Source organism: Rattus norvegicus, chromosome 14, assembly GCF_036323735.1.
Source record: "Rattus norvegicus strain BN/NHsdMcwi chromosome 14, GRCr8, whole genome shotgun sequence".
Lineage (NCBI taxonomy): Eukaryota > Metazoa > Chordata > Mammalia > Rodentia > Muridae > Rattus > Rattus norvegicus.
This window is the reverse complement of record NC_086032.1, coordinates 84,151,576-84,167,246: the sequence shown is the minus strand read 5'-3', so window position 1 is coordinate 84,167,246 and position 15,671 is coordinate 84,151,576. Positions and strand designations below refer to the sequence as shown.

The following is a 15,671-nucleotide window of genomic DNA, read 5'->3' as shown; positions in this document are numbered from 1 at the left end:
ATCCTCCACCCCCCAATCCCCTGTCAGCAACTAGGGATATTCTAGGTCTTTAAATCCAGAGGAGCAACAGCAGGCTTTCTCTTTTCTTTTCTTTTTTCTTCCCCCTCTTGCCGAGCTTCCCCAAGAATGCCTTCCTTTCCATTTACAGGTCTCCAGGCTTCTGGAACCATTTACAGGTTTGTGAGCTGCTTTTGGCTTCAAGAAGCAGAAGGGAGTGGATAAACTCAGCCCCTTCCCTTAACCTCACTGCAGGGAGAAAGGCAGGCACCTGCCTGGCTGCTCTTCCACTAGGGCTGTGTGTGCTCTTAGGCCCAGCTCCAGAGTTCTCCGAGGTTTCCTTTCCTAGCTGGGCTTTCTTGGGAGTTGCAAGAAGCATTGTGGGTGGGGCACCTCTGGGCCCAAGTGAGTGTCTGTGTTGTTTTTGAACAGTCTCCTTTGGTATGCCTGGCTGACCTCAAAGTTTTAATCCTCCTGCACCAGTCTTTCGAGTGCTGGGATTACACGTGTGCAGCAGGATGCCTGGCTCTGTCTCACGTGCTGGGGAAGATGTCATCCCTGGGGCATCCCAGGGTTCCACACATCTCTGCACTTTCCCGGGAAACTTGCACACCACAGTTACCAGCACAGTTCCCACTTACCCAGGCTGGTGTAGCCTAGCCGTGGGCGGGGCCACCTGCCCATCTGGGCGCTGCGGGCTACAGTGATTTTGCCTGAGTGTCCTCAAGTCTACTCCTGCTGCTGGGCCTTGGAGGAAAATAAACACAAAGAAGCAGGAAGAGGAAGCTGGAGTGGTTTGCCACTTCAGACCGGCAGGAGGTATGGTGTGTGTGTGTGGGGGGGGGGGGTTGTTAGAGGCTCTGCTGGGCTGCAGAGAAGGGTCTGAGGACACACTGCCTAAGCTAAGCCCTGAGAAGAAGGCTGGGAGGCAGCTGAACAGGCTCCCGGCTGAGGAGCAGGCTGCTGCCGCCCTCTCCTCTCAGGCAGCCACGTGAATGAAGATCACTCTCCATCTTCATAAGTGAGGTATCTTCTTCAGATCTACCCTACCGACCTGGCTTCTTCCTGACTGGCCCGGCAGCCCTTCACTGGGACTCAGCACTTCGTGAGCTGTGGGGGCTTTTCACCCTGGGCTCTCCGAGGCCACATCCATGTCTGTCTTGTAATCACCACACCAGTTGTCCCAATACTTAGTCACCTCCCTGAGGTCTAAATAGGAATCCTCTACTGCTCAGACACACGGCACAAGGTTGTCATCACTCTGACCACATCCATGGTGTCCGGGCAGCTTCCTGAGGGAACATGGGATCCCACCGACATCAGGCGCCGACAAGGCCTTGGAGGTTGGAACCTTCCTCCTGAGCTAGGTTATCTATGCAAACTGCTGGCCTCTCAGAGCCATGGCTTCCACCTCTATATAAAGGATGGTAAGAGGGACGGTGACGGCAGAGCAAGGCCCTATCTCAAAATAAACACATAAGAAAACGAGCTATTAAATACTAATTAAATAAGGAGTAGCTATGAAGTGGGACACAATGAGATAACACGAAGAGGAAAAGAAGGAGGCCGGGGACAGAAAATCTGTACTGAGAAAAGAATTCCATTTTATATGCAAACGTGGAAACAGGACGGTGGACATGTGTGTACGAGGTAGGCAGGCACACGTGTCCTCGTCCTGTCAGCCGTGAGGACCAGTGACACCCCTGAATAGTAGCAAACACATTCAGACCTAGGTCTCAGATTGGGACTCTGTGTTCAATGACAGGAACCGACTCTTTGAGAAATCGCCAGCTGTAAGGTTGGGGCAGGACAAACACAAGTCAGAACAGCCGAGGCAGCCAGGATAAAAGGGAGATGCCAAAACAAATAAATTAGCACAAGGATGGTGTGTCAGAAGGACGGGGCAGGACCGGAAAGGGCTGCTGCTGGCTGAAGCCGGCCCAGCCTCAGCACTGATACAAGGGCAGGGTAGTGAGAGATTTGCCTCCCGTGGGTGGAGACTGGAGAACCAGATGAAGGCTGGGTACAGTGGCGAGCCGGTAACCACACACGGCAGGCTAAAAGGCGATCATGAGCTTGAGGGCTGTAGTAAGACCTTGTCTCCAAAGCACGGGCAGCCAGGAAGATGGCTCAGTCAGAACAGTGCATGCTTACCCACAGGTGCACACACACACACACACACACACACACATATGAACATGTACATACACACACACACAACCAAAATAAGCAGAAAAACTGATCCCTAATCACAACCCATAAAGATGATTGACGGCTCGGTCCACAGCCCTTGCCTAGCAAGGGCCCTGCTTCGCCCCTAGGTCTGAAAGAGAAAGAAAAAACTCAGAAGGAAGCTGGGCATGATGGTGACTCAGGCCTTAACCCCTGCCTGCACCGAGGAGGCAGAAAGAAGAGGAATTTCAGTTCCGGCCAGCCTGGATGTGTGGAGAAAGCGGTCTCAGAGAGGTGGGGGTAGGGAAGAAATACAGGAAAGAAGAAGAATCAGGGCAGGCACAAGGTTCGTGTTTAATCCCCAGTGTGGAAGAAATGATTAAATAGATTTTATTTATGTATTATTTTGTTGGTTTATTTGAGCCCAAGTGTCATCTAGCCCTCAACCTCAAACTCGTGATCCTCTTGTCTCAGCCTCCTGAAACTGCAATTAAATGCATGTGCCAAATGTCTAAGAAGGGTTGGGGATTTAGCTCAGTGGTAGAGTGCTTGCTAGGGCCCTGGGTTTGGTCCCCAGCTCCGAAAAAAAGAAAAAAAAATAAAGTCTACCAAATGTCTAAGAAGCATTTTTCTCTTCCCTTTTGGGACAGTCTTGACCTTGGCTGGCCTGGAGCTCATTATGTAGACCAGGCTAGCCTTGAACTTGTGGAATCATCTTGCCATCTGAATCCAGGAATAACCAGCATGTGTCACTACATCTGGCCTTACCAAGCACATTTACACTTATTGGTTTATTTACTTATGTGTGTGTGTGTGCTGTGTTGTGTGAGTACTGCACATGCACACGTGCATGCTTGTGTGGGCGTCCCACATGTGTGTGGAAGACATCCAGAGGAGGATGTTGGATAGCCTCCTCTACCATTTTCTAAACGATTCTTTACAAAAATATTCTTATTATTTTTAATTTGAAAAAACTATGTGTGCAACCAAATACGTCCCAGCTCTCAAGGCAGAGGAAGGTGGATCTCTGTGAGTTCCAGGTCAGCCTGGTGTACAGAGCGAGACTTTGCCTAAAACCGTGTGTGTGTGTGTGTGTGTGTGTGTGTGTGTGTGTGTGTGTGTGTGTGGTGTTGGGAATCACTAGGGCCTGGCACAGGCTGGTCAGGCCCTTCCTGCCCGGCTCCTCCATGTTAACTGGGATCATTATAAGAGAGTCAACTCTCTAAACAATAGAAACAGCTGACAAAGTCCAAATAAAAACACTCCCCCCCCAAAAAAAAAAACATTAACTAATTCTGAATGTCATGTGAGACATAGAGGGTGCTGTGTGTTTGTGTGTGGTGTGTGTGTGTGTGTGTGTGTGTGTGGTGTGTGTGTGTGTGTGGTGTGTGTGTGTGTGTGGTGTGTGTGTGTGTTTGTGTGTGGTGTGTGTGTTGTGGTGTGTGTGCGTGTGTGTGTGTGGTGTGGTGTGTGTCTGTGGTGTGGTGTGTGTGTGTGTGTGTGGTGTGTGTGTGTGTGTCTGTGTGCGTGTGTGTGTGTGTGTGTGTGTGGTGTGGTGTGTGTGTGTGTGGTGTGGTGTGTGTGGTGTGTGGTGTGTGTGGTGTGTGTGGTGTGTGTGTGTGTGTGTGTGTGTGTGTGTGTTGCTTTTGTTTGTTGCTTTTTGGTTTGGGTTTTTTGTTTGTTTTTTGGGGTATTTTTAGGGGGGTGTTTTTTTAAGACAGGGTTTCTCTGTGTAGTCCTAGCTGTCCTGGAATTAGCTCCGTAGACCAGGTTGGTCTGGAACTCAAAGGTCTGCCTGGCTCCACCTCCTGAATTCTGGGATTTAGGGATCCTCTGTCCGGACACATTTTGAAAAAGGCAGAACACAAGTGGCGAAGCTTCCTGGGGCAGGCTGGAGAGACACTGAGTGCATGCGGAAGTTCGGTATAGGATGAAAATGCATGTCAGATCTGTGATGAGGGATGGATACTCAGTATGTGGTGGAGAGGCGCCTGGGGAGCCATGAGGGGGAGGGCAAGTTGGATTCCTACCTCATTCCTACACACAGCCAGATGGAGCCGGAGGGGAATGCAAAGGCTCACAGCAGACAAGTACTAGAAAGAGATACAAAAAAGTTACATAAAAGCCAGTGCTGAGAGCGCTGGCTGCTCCTGCAGAGGAGACAAACAACGTTCCCAGCACCCACTGCGGCAGCTCGCAAGCTCCTGGACCTCCAGTTCCAGGGAATCCAACACCTTCTTCTGGCCTCCCTGAGCACGAGCGGGGACACACACCCACACAAACAAGGAAAAGGGAAGAAAGAAAACACACTATTGACATAGAAGAGGAAGGACATACAAAATGAGGAGAAATGTAGACAGATGAACAGAAAGTAATCGACAAAGGGTAAAAAGTATAAAAATAGCTCCCTAGAAAAGAGCAGTTGCCCAGAAATACTGAATATAGGCCCACTTAAAATACAGTCGTGAGGCTGGAGAGACGGCTCAGCGGTGAAGAGCACTTGTTCTTGCAGGAGATCCCGTTTCAGTTCCCAGCACCCACACAACCATCTGTAACTCCAGTTCCCAGGAACCCGGCATCCTCTTGGGGCCTCCACAGTACCCACATGGTGCACATACACTTAACATGCGAGCAAAACGCTTGTACACATAAAGTAAAATGAGTAAGTCTAAAAATGTTTTTAAACCCAGTATTACAGGTTGGGGTAGCCTGTACCCAGCGTCTTGGCACTTGGCATGTGGAGGCAGGAGGATCAGAAGTACAGGTGTATCCTCAGCTACATAGTGATTTTGAGGCTAGCCTCAACTATATGAGACCCTGTCTCCCTGACCCGGGTGGGGAGGCCTGGGAGGTTCTCAGGTCAAAGGTAAAGGCATGAGCTCCAAGCCTGAGGACCTGAGTCCACCCCTGTGTGTGGTGGATGAAGGGAAAAGCAGCTGGCGCCACAGCACACAAACATAATAATAAAAAGAGTCACTCAAATCATTTAAGTAATTAAATGAAAACACAGCAAGAAGACTTCTTCACCTGCCAGTTTGGAATACACTGTTGCAAGGATGTGTGAAGTCCTATGGCCAGGCAGTTCCTGTCTTCCGAGTTTTAGCTACCTGTGGTGCTCTCTTCAGATGTGGCAGTTCGACTGGATCTGGAATCAACTGAGAGGCAAACGTCAGGGCACAGCTGTGAGGGTTTCCGTGACTAAATTGACTGCGCTGAGAAGGAAGGCCTACCCTAAATGGAGGCAGCACATTCCAGCAGGGCTGAGCTACAAAGAGGCTGGGGATGGGAGCTTTTGTGTTTTGCCCTGCTCGCCTTGTCTCTAGCTGGTGAGTTTGGAGGCAGCTATCCTTTGCCGCCGTCAGAACCCATTTTCCTTGGTTTTCTAATGTGCACTGAAGACTAGTTAGTCTCTCCAGGAATCTTCTAGGCCTTTGTCACTATGTTGGACTGCTCAACATTCGTTTATGTGTGTGGGTGTTTCATTTGTGCACCACATCGGTCCCTGGTGACCACAGAGATCAGAAGAGGGCATCAGGTCCCCTGGACCTATACTCACAGATCTCGTAGTGAGCTGGGTGCTGGGAATCGAGCCCAGGTCCTCTGCAAGAACAGCCAGTGCTTTTAACTGAGCCACCTCTCCAGCCCCTAAATCCTTTTTTAAACATCACTTTTTAAAATGTATTGAATTTTATTTTATGTGCATTGGTGTTTTATCTGCATGCATGTCTGTGTGAAGGTGTCAGGTTCCCTGGAACTGGAGTTACAAACGGTTGTGAGCCTCTATGTGGGTGCTAGGAACTAAACCTGGGTCCTCTGGAAGAGCAGCCAGCTGTGCTCATAACCACCGAGCCATCTCTTCAGCCCCATCCCTAAATCCCTGGCTGTCCTGGAACTCACTATGTAGACCAGGGTGGCCTTGAACTCCCAAGTGTTGGAACTAAAGCCATAAGCCATCACGCCTGGTTCTAAACCCTTTTTTTTGTAAATATTTATTTTGTGTCTATAGTACGCTGTAGCTGTCTTCAGACACACCAGAAGAGGGCATCAGATCCCATTACAGATGGTTGTGAGCCACCATGTGGTTGCTGGGAATTGAACTCAGAACCTCTAGAAGAGCAGTCAGTGCTCTTAACTGCTAAGCCATCTCCCCAGCCCTCTAAACCCTTTCACTATGTATTAATTCTATCAAATGTTTCTCTAGAAACCCCTAATACAGTTGCACTGGTGACACCCAGGACAATTCAACTCGAATTGCGTAAGGTTGGTGCTAACTGGTCTCTTCTCAGGTGGAGTACTGCACCGTCCATCTGGAGAAGGACGGGATGCCTCTGTAATGTATTGGTAACGGGAAGACGGGTTTAGTACAGTGTGGAATAATGGTGCGTCCCGTTTGTAGTCGGTGACTGCCCTGAGCAGAGCACCCTCCACCTGGGAAGATCGCTGTGCGCTTGCAAAAGAATCATCCGGCCAACGGTGCTGTTTCCATCCCTCCCATAGGAAGGGCGGGTCCTGACCTCTCTCCAATAGTCCTGGGCAACGGCCGCCTTCATCGCAGTGGAGGGCTAGCGAAGGTGGAGGAGCTGGGGGAGGTCTCCATCCCCGCAGCTGTGCCGTGGGAAAGTGAAGACCTCCAGTGTGGCTTTGTGAGGAGCACCCCACACCCCTGAGCGTAACCCATCACCTATGCTCTGTAAATTAACACAAATTAACCCGGTAAATGTATTTACTGATTCCCCAGGTCGAATTTAGGTGGCTTTGCAACTCACTTGGTTTGTCTTGGGACAATGGCAGACAGAGTAGTAGATGTTCTTTCCCTTCCCTCCCTGGGGAACTTTAGCAGCACCATTTGTACACAAACCAGAAAAATCAAGCCAGGCTGGTGGGGCATTCCTTTAATCCTAGCATTTGGAAGGCAGTCTGGTCTGCATAGAAAGTTCCAGTCTATCCAGGGATACTCGGCGAGACTCTGTCTCAAAAAGAGGAAAGAAAGCCATGTGTGGTGGTGCACGCCTTAATCCCAGCACCAGGAAGGCGAAGACTGGCAGGTCTTGAGTTGAAGTCTGCAGTCCTGGTCTACATAATGAATTCCAGGACAGCCAGGACTATGTAGTGAGACCCTTGAAAGAAAAGACAAGACAAGACAAGACAAGAAAAAAAAAGAAAAGAAAAGAAAAGAGAGAGAGAGAAAGAAAGAGAAAGAAAGAGAGAGAAAAAGAAAGAAAGAAAAAATATTAGATACTAGATAACCAAATTGGCTCCTTCCATTGGAGAGAGTAATGTTTTTGTTTTGTTTTGTTTTGTTTTGTTTTGTTTTGTTTTGTTTTGTTTTCAGTGCTGTATGAAACCCAGGTTGTTGGGTCCCAGTGCACTAGTTCACTTAGCCCTCCCCTCCCCCAGTCAGAATCTCAGATGTAAACTTCTTCCTTCTCCCCCTCTACTGCAGACACCTGGAGTGAAAGCCCATACCAGCTCTGTCCCAGTGGTCCTGGGAGCGTGTGGCAGGGAGTGGCTATAACATCCCTGGGACTCAGAAGACAAGTTCATTCGCAGACAGGGACTAGCCTCAAAACCCCGAGGTGGATCCATGTGCATGCACAGGGAACGAGCTCAGACATTACTATCCAATCAGTAGCAGGGAACGAGCTCAGACATTACTATCCAATCAGTAGCAGGGAACGAGCTCAGACATTACTATCCAATCAGTAGCAGGGAACGAGCTCAGACATTACTATCCAATCAGTAGCAGGGAACGAGCTCAGACATTACTATCCAATCAGTAGCAGTAGAGATAAGGATTTACTCCGTGGAGGAGTGCAACCTAGCCTAACACAGAGGTCCTGACTTCAAATCCCAGCATAAGAAACAGAGAAAATAAATCATGGCGACAACGTGCCAGCATGCTCAGATGTGGCCACTCGTTAGCTGGTTCTTCAGGGTTTGCTTGGAGATGCGAGTATTCTACTCCTGGAAGAAACTATAATCTTACTGGGCTTTGTGACACAGGCCTGGAAACTCAGGACTGCAGCAAATTCCAGGCCAGCTTGGGCTACATCTCTAGGCCAGTAGGGGCTATATCCTGAAACTCTGTTTCAAAAAAAAAAAAAAAAAAAAACAAACAAACAAGCCCCAAACCAAGTAACTAATAATAGCAACCCCACTTTATCTTCTAGGAAGCTAAGGCCTGAAAAGGTGCAGGCGGGCACCCGGGCATATGTTTTCCTGGTGAGATGGTACGGCAAAGCTCACATGCATCACAGGAGGCTTGGAGAGCTGAGTCCCTGCCTCGGTTTCTCCTTGTATGTGTTAAGCCTTTGCCATACCACATATGCTGAGGCTGCTCCTCCTTCTCCTCCTCCTCCTCCTCCTCCTCTTCCTCCTCTTCCTCCTCCTCCTCCTCCTCTTCCTCCTCTTCCTCCTCTTCCTCCTCCTCCTCCTCTTCCTCCTCCCCTTCCTTCCCTTCCCCTCTTCTTTCTCTTTCCCCCTCTTCTTCTTCCTCCTCCTCCCCTTCTCTTCCCCTCTTCCTCCTCCTCACTATATAGCTACGGTTGGTCAGGAAGTTGCTATGTAGACCAGGCTAGCCTTGAATTCACATCTGCCTGCCTTTGGATCCCAAGTGTTGGGATTGAAGGGTGTGCCACGATGCCTAGTTTCATAAGGCTTCCTTATTCATCCTTAGCCTTTGGTTAACCTTTTTTCTTTTTTTTTTTCCTTCTCCCCCTCCCCCTCCCCCGGGCCTGGGGACTGAACCCAGGATCTTGCACTTCCTAGGCAAACGTTCTACCACTGAGCCAAATCCCCAACCCCAGTTAACCTTTTTTCTAATCTCCCTTTGCTTTTCTTTTTTTATCTTTTAAATTTTATTATGTCTTCGAGTATGTGTATGTGCAAGAGGCTGCCAAGGTCAGAAGGGGCATTGGACCCCCTGGAACTGGAGTTATGGGTAGTAAGAGTTATGTGGGTGGTAAGAACCAAACCTGGGTTCTCTGAAAGAGCAGTAAGTATTCCTAACTACTGAGCCCTCTCTCCACCCCTCTTCTTTACCCTGTCACCCCTGCCACTGTCCCCTGACCTAGCATTCCCTCCATCGACTTTCATAGTCCATATGTTTCCTGTTCCCTGTAGGCCTCTCCTCACCCACACTGCAGCCATTCTTACTGAGTGTCTGTTGATGGGGTAGAAATATGGGAAAGCTTGACTGAGTGGGGGAGTGACCCAAGGATGAGCTGGTAACAAACAGGCCAGCTTCCTCATCCGTGTCCCTTTCCCTAGGTCATTGTTCTCCGAGGGAACGGTCATGCTGCGTCTACACTCTGCTGCTTCAGCGGATAAGGGGTGGAGATAAAGAGGCCTTCAAGGCTCTCAGAAGCAAGCCTATCATGCAGGCTTCAGGGATGGGGGTCTCTGCAGCTGCTCCCCAGGGATGCACTCAGGAAGCTGGTTCAGGGGAGAAGGTGACGGTAGCACTCTGGTACTTACTGGGCAGGTCAGAGACTCAGGCTGCGTTGACCTGAGGCCTTCCAAAGCCAGACTTTCAACTAGGAATGAGGCGTGTGCAGTCAAAGGCCTCAGTTGCTTCTGGATGCTGGAGTCCCCAGAGCAGCAGGGTTGACACCTCAGGGGGCACTTTCTCTCCTTTTTCAGCAGTTAGGTCAGTGGGCAGCAGTGTCTGAAGTGGGCAGGAGACAGGGCTAATGGGGCACCTGTCCTAGAAGCAGAAGCCTCTGGGGCTGGGAGGTAGGCCTCACCAGAAGACCTTCCGCACCCTGCCTGGTCTGGCTGACCTCCCCAGGGAACCATGTTAGTGTGAGGTTTGGGACCACATAGGCGGTCTTCGTGGTCTCAGGTACTGTCCCCCTGAGACCCAGAGCAGTCGTGATTGCCTGTAGGAGACCCTCATAAGACTTCCCCCTGGAAGGAGGGGAATGCTCACAATTGAGCCCAGGATGTAGTGCATGGTAGAAATGGGTTTTTTTGGCTGGGGGAGCGAGGAACAACTTCCTTGGTAGCTGGTGTAGCTGCCTGTAAACTGTTCATGCTCCTGCAAGGGACCCTTCTTAAGTCCATGGCTTCGCCAAGCTCGTCCTGGGTAGAACCTTTGTTTTCTGTTGTTAGTGCTCTATCTGGATGGGTGTCTATTGTTCACATTTCCCCAGGAAGCCACAAAGCACTTAGCCAAACGGGCAGGACCAACCAAAGATAAGTTTGGAGAAGCAGTTACATCCTCCCTGCTGGGGTAATGATAGGGTGTGCACTGAGCTGCTGCTGTACTTTCGGATGAAGTGTCCATGGAAGGGGCTCTCCCAGGGAGCTGCCATCTTTGATTTGATATACTTCTTCCATGAATGGGGTCCGCCACATTCATTCAGGGATGTTGAAAGTTACACATATGAGATAGGACTGTAACCAGGCTGTGACGGCTCTTGTGTGGCCTTTGCAGTGGGTGACAGGATGTACACTGGGGGGGGGGGGGTCAGCTCTCTGCTCAGAAAGAGCTTGCCTGTGTTAAGGGCCAAATGACAATGAAAACAAATGCTGTCCTCACAGGACTACCTAAATTAACAGGGAAGGGGGGAGGGGGCAAGTGAGACGGGAGTGTGGGCGTGTCATTTCTAATGGCATGTGTGCATGTAGGGAGGCTGTGACACAAATTACATCTGCGCTTAAAACAGATCCCAAACCTCAGAATCCACGGAATAATCAGACAGGGAGAAGAGGTGGGATAGATAGAGACTCATCAGGACTGACTTTTAATCCAGAAGTAATTAATAATCCCATGATTCAGCATGTCCATGGAAGCCTCAGTAAGACCCTGTAGAGAAAGGGCGTGGAGCTGCCCCTGAACTCGGACTTGCAAAGTTTCTGCTGGTTGTTTTTATTATTTATTTCAGACACACCAGAAAGAGGGCATCAGATCCCATTACAGATGGCTGTGAGCCACCATGTGGTTGCTGGGAATTGAACTCAGGACCTCTGGAAGAGCAGTCAATGCTCTTAACCACTGAGCCATCTCTCCAGTTCTGCTGGGGACTTTTTAAGATAAGAAATGGGAGAGCCAGGGTTGGGGATTTAGCTCAGTGGTAGAGTGTTTGCCTAGCAAGCGCAAGGCCCTGGGTTCGGTCCCCAGCTCCGAAAAAAGAAAAGAAAAGTCATTGTCTGACTTGTGAGGCCATGGAACATGGGGACACAGAGTACTTGATTGATATAACAAAGGCTGCATATGATCTGAGGTATGGACTGGAGGGAGACCAGCCCATGTAAACCACCAGGTTTACCCAGTTGTTGCCAACCAAGCTCTCCACGAATGCTAGGACGAGACTCTGGTGTGATAGGGGACGTGCTATATACTTCTGTCTTGGAAGGAAGGATGCTTGAGCTGGAGAGCATTCACCACAGCCCACAAGGGCCCTTTCAGCAGCCGGGTGTGACCACTGAGGCAGGAGCAGCCTTTGGAGGTAGAGTGAACCCACAGCCTCAGTTGCTCTTGGTCCTAGGCTGAACCAGAAACATAGACTGAGCCTGCAGAGCCCTGAGGAGTGGAGGAGTGTGCACCCCCAGGGACACCCCAGGATGAGGAGGCAGGGAAGTCTCATGGAGAATCATAGGATAATAACGATCTAAGTAAGGTTCCACCCCAGCCCTGGTGTCACGCCCAAGCAAATGGGATCCTCTCATGTGCACTGGATGATGAGTCTCCCTTCTCCAAGTAGCCTCTTAGTTACTGAATCCCAGAACCAACTAGCACTTGCTTATGATGGACGGTGGCAGTCAGAGACCCTGGCCACCCTCTGTGAGCAAAGGCCTCATAGTCCATGCCGGCCTGGGAAGTAGCTTCCTCTATTCCTCCCTACCACCCTCCAGCCCATAGAAACACCACCCACAGGGCAACCCAGAGCCACCACACTTATGAGATCCAGAGAGAGTGGCAGAAACCAAGGGATGGAGAACCTACACGTAACAGTGCAAGACCAACACCCGGAATCGCAGTCATCCCAGCCCAGAGGGAAACTCCTGGACACCAGTGCAGAACCACAGTCATCAACATCAGAATCAGCATCAGTCAGCATCTCCTCCAGAACCAACAACCCTCCGACGACAGACAGGCCCTGAGAAATGCAACACAGTTGAAGTTCAAGACAAAGACTTCAAAATAGCAATTATGAATATGTTCAAAAACTTTAAGTGCCTTAATAAAGTCTGTGAAGACAGAAACGGTGAAATGGAATGGGGCAAACAGACACACAAGCAGAAATCTCTTCGAATCATCGAAGAGAAGCCAAGCTGAGGTAAAACTGAAAATGAAAAATTCAGGAGGTCAAAACCCTCAGAGGCAAGCCTCCCAACAGAATACAGGGGATGAAAGAGAGACTCTGAAGACGAGGTGGAAGAAATGGATACCTCTGTCAAAAAAAAAAAGAGTTAAATCTAAAAATATCCAGGTACAAAATAGCCAGGAAATCCAGGACATTATGAAAAGACCTAATTTACAAATAATAGGAAGAGAAGAAACCCAGGTCAAGGGACAGAAAACATTCTCAACAAAATCATAGAAGAAAATTTCACCAACCTAAAGAAGGAGTTGCCTATCAAGATACAAGAAACATACAGAACACCAGATAGGACCAGAAAAGAAAAGTTCGATGATAATCAAAATAGTAACATCAGAACACTGAAAACTATTAAAAGCTATAAGGGAGAAAAGGCATATAAAGGTAGACCTATTAGAATAGCAATTGACGGGGTTGGGGATTTAGCTCAATGGTAGAGCGCTTGCCTAGCATGCGCAAGGCCCTGAGTTCAGTCCCCAGCTCCGAAAAAAAAAAAGAAAGAAAAGAATAGCAATTGACTTCTCAATGGAGACTGTAAAAGCCAGAAAGGCCTGGGTAGATGTTCTACAAACTCTAAGAGATTAAGATGTCAGCCAGACTACTTTACCCAACAAAACTTTCAATCACAAAACATTCCGCAATAAAACTAAATTTAAGCAGAATCTGTCTACAAATTCAGAACAACGGAAGATGCGAGAAGAAAAACCTTCAATCTGAGGAGGATAACTACATCCAAGAAAATACAAGGAATAATTAATCACAGACCAACAATCAAGAGAGGAGAAGTAAGTCTACACGGTAACAAAACAGCCCAGAACCAATAAACTCTGTTCACTGATAACTCTACCAATGGTCTCAATTCCCCAACAAAAGGGCACTCATTAGATATGAAAACAGGATCCACACCTTAACATCAAGGTAGACATTACCTGAGGGTAAAAGGATGGAAAAAGGTAGTCCAAGCAAATGGACTCAAGAAGCAAGCAGGTGTAGCCATTTTAATACCTGACAAAATATACTTCAAGATTAACCTGAAGAGATAGGAAAGAACGTGTCATACTCATCAAAGAAAAAAGTCTGGGCTGGAGAGATGGTTCAGTGGTTAAGAGCACTGACTGTTCTTCTAGAGGTCCTGAGTTCAATTCACAGCAAGCGCATGGTGGCTCACAACCATCTGTAATGAGATCTGATGCTCTTTTCTGATGTGTCTGAAGTCAGCTACAGTGTACTCACACACAGAAAATAAATCTTAAAAATAAAAAGAAAGGGGGTTGGGGATTTAGCTCAGTGGTAGAGCGCTTGCCTAGGAAGCACAAGGCCCTGGGTTCCCCAGCTCCGAAAAAAAGAACCAAAATAAATAAATAAATAAATAAATAAATAATAAATAAATAAATAAATAAATAAATAGAAAGAAAGAAAATCCAACAAGAGTGTATTGCGATTCTAAACATTTAAGCACCAAACACAAGTATACCCAAGCTCATCCAAGAAACACTACGACAGCTCAAATCGCATACTGACCCTCATACAGGGTTAGCGGGAGACTTCTACTCATCCAGGCAAAAACTAAACAGATGGCATAAACCAAAGGGACGCAGCAGATATTTATAAAAAATTTTCGGGTTGAGAATTTAGCTCAGTGGTAGAGCGCTTGCCTAGGAAGTGCAAGGCCCTGGGTTTGGTCCCCAGCTCCGAAAAAAGAAAAAAAAAGGAAAAAAAAAAACACAAAAAACAAAAAAAAATTTTTTTTCACTAAAACAACAAAAAAAAAGGGCTCACGGAACTTTCTTCAAAAAAATGACCGCATAGCTAGACAGAGAGTAATCCTCGACAGATATGAGAAAATTAAAATGCCACCCTGCGTCCTCTCTGAACATCCAGGGTTAAAACTGAATGTTATTTATTTATTTATTTATTTTTTGGTTCTTTTTTTTGGAGCTGGGGACCGAACCCAGGGCCTTGCGCTTCCTAGGCAAGCGCTCTACCACTGAGCTAAATCCCCAGCCCCAAAACTGAATGTTATTAACGACAGAAAGACGACAAACTCATGGAGACTGAGCAACTCACTGCTGGATGGAGAATCGGTCAAAACAAACTTACACGGAAACCCGGAACTTTAGGACTGGATGGAAATGAAAATACAACAACATTCCCAAACCTGAAGGACTATTGGTGGTTCCAAGAGGCAAGGTCATAGCACTGAGTGCCTACATAAAAAGTCGGAGAGATCTTATACTAGCAACCTAACAGCACACCAGAAAGCTCTAGAAAAAAAGAAATAGCACCCCGAAAGGAATAGAAGAAATAACTCAGGGCCAAAAATCAATAAAATACAAAAACTTAATAAAACAAAGTGTTACTTGAGAAAAATCAACAAGATTGGACTTGGCAGTGGTGGCACACATCTTTGGTCTCCAAGTTCTAGGCCAGCATGGTCTACAGAGTAAGTTCCAGGACACACAGAGACCCTGCCTATAGATAGATAGATAGATAGATAGATAGATAGATAGATAGATAGATAGATAGATAAATGGGACTTCATGAAACCGAAAAGTTCCCACCTGGTGACAGCCATGGATACACACAGAAACCTTGTCTATAAATAAATAATAAATAAATGGGACCTCATGAGATTGAAAGGTTCCTGTACTGACACTGTGGCAGGATACAGAATGGGAAAAAAATCTCTTCCAACATATATCTAGTAGAGAACTAATATCTACAATACATAAAGAACTAGAAAACAAAAACTGGATGTCAAGAAAACCCAATTAAAAATGGGGTCCAGGGGTTGGAGATTTAGCTCAGTGGTAGAGAGCTTGCCTAGCAAGCACAAGGCCCTGGGTTCGGTCCCCAGCTCCGAGAAAAAAAAAAAAAGAAAGAAAAGAAAAAAGAATTATCAAAAGATGAAACACAGATGGCTGAGAAACACTTAAAGAAGTGTTAAACATCCTTCGTCATCAAGAAAACACCAATCAAAACTGCTTTGACATTTCGCCTTAGCACTAGTCAGAATGACCAAGCTCAATCCACCAAACTGAAAGTCCATGCTGGCAAGGATGTGGTGGAGTGAGAGGAGCACTCGTTCACTGGTAATGGGAGCACAGATTCATACAGCCACAATGGAAGTCAGTGTGTTGGTTCCTCAGAAAGACAGGGAAAGATCTACCTCAAGAC

General features: G+C 47.7%; 1 long non-coding RNA gene across 1 annotated transcript; it reads right to left on the bottom strand.

Moving 5' to 3' along the window:
* Positions 1-7,046: 7,046 nt before the first annotated feature.
* LOC120096647 (uncharacterized) lies at positions 7,047-7,792 on the bottom strand. Its single transcript, XR_005493386.2, has 2 exons — positions 7,636-7,792; positions 7,047-7,286 (listed from the first exon to the last, which is right to left on the bottom strand). It is a non-coding gene; the product is annotated as an uncharacterized LOC120096647 (long non-coding RNA).
* Positions 7,793-15,671: the final 7,879 nt, after the last annotated feature.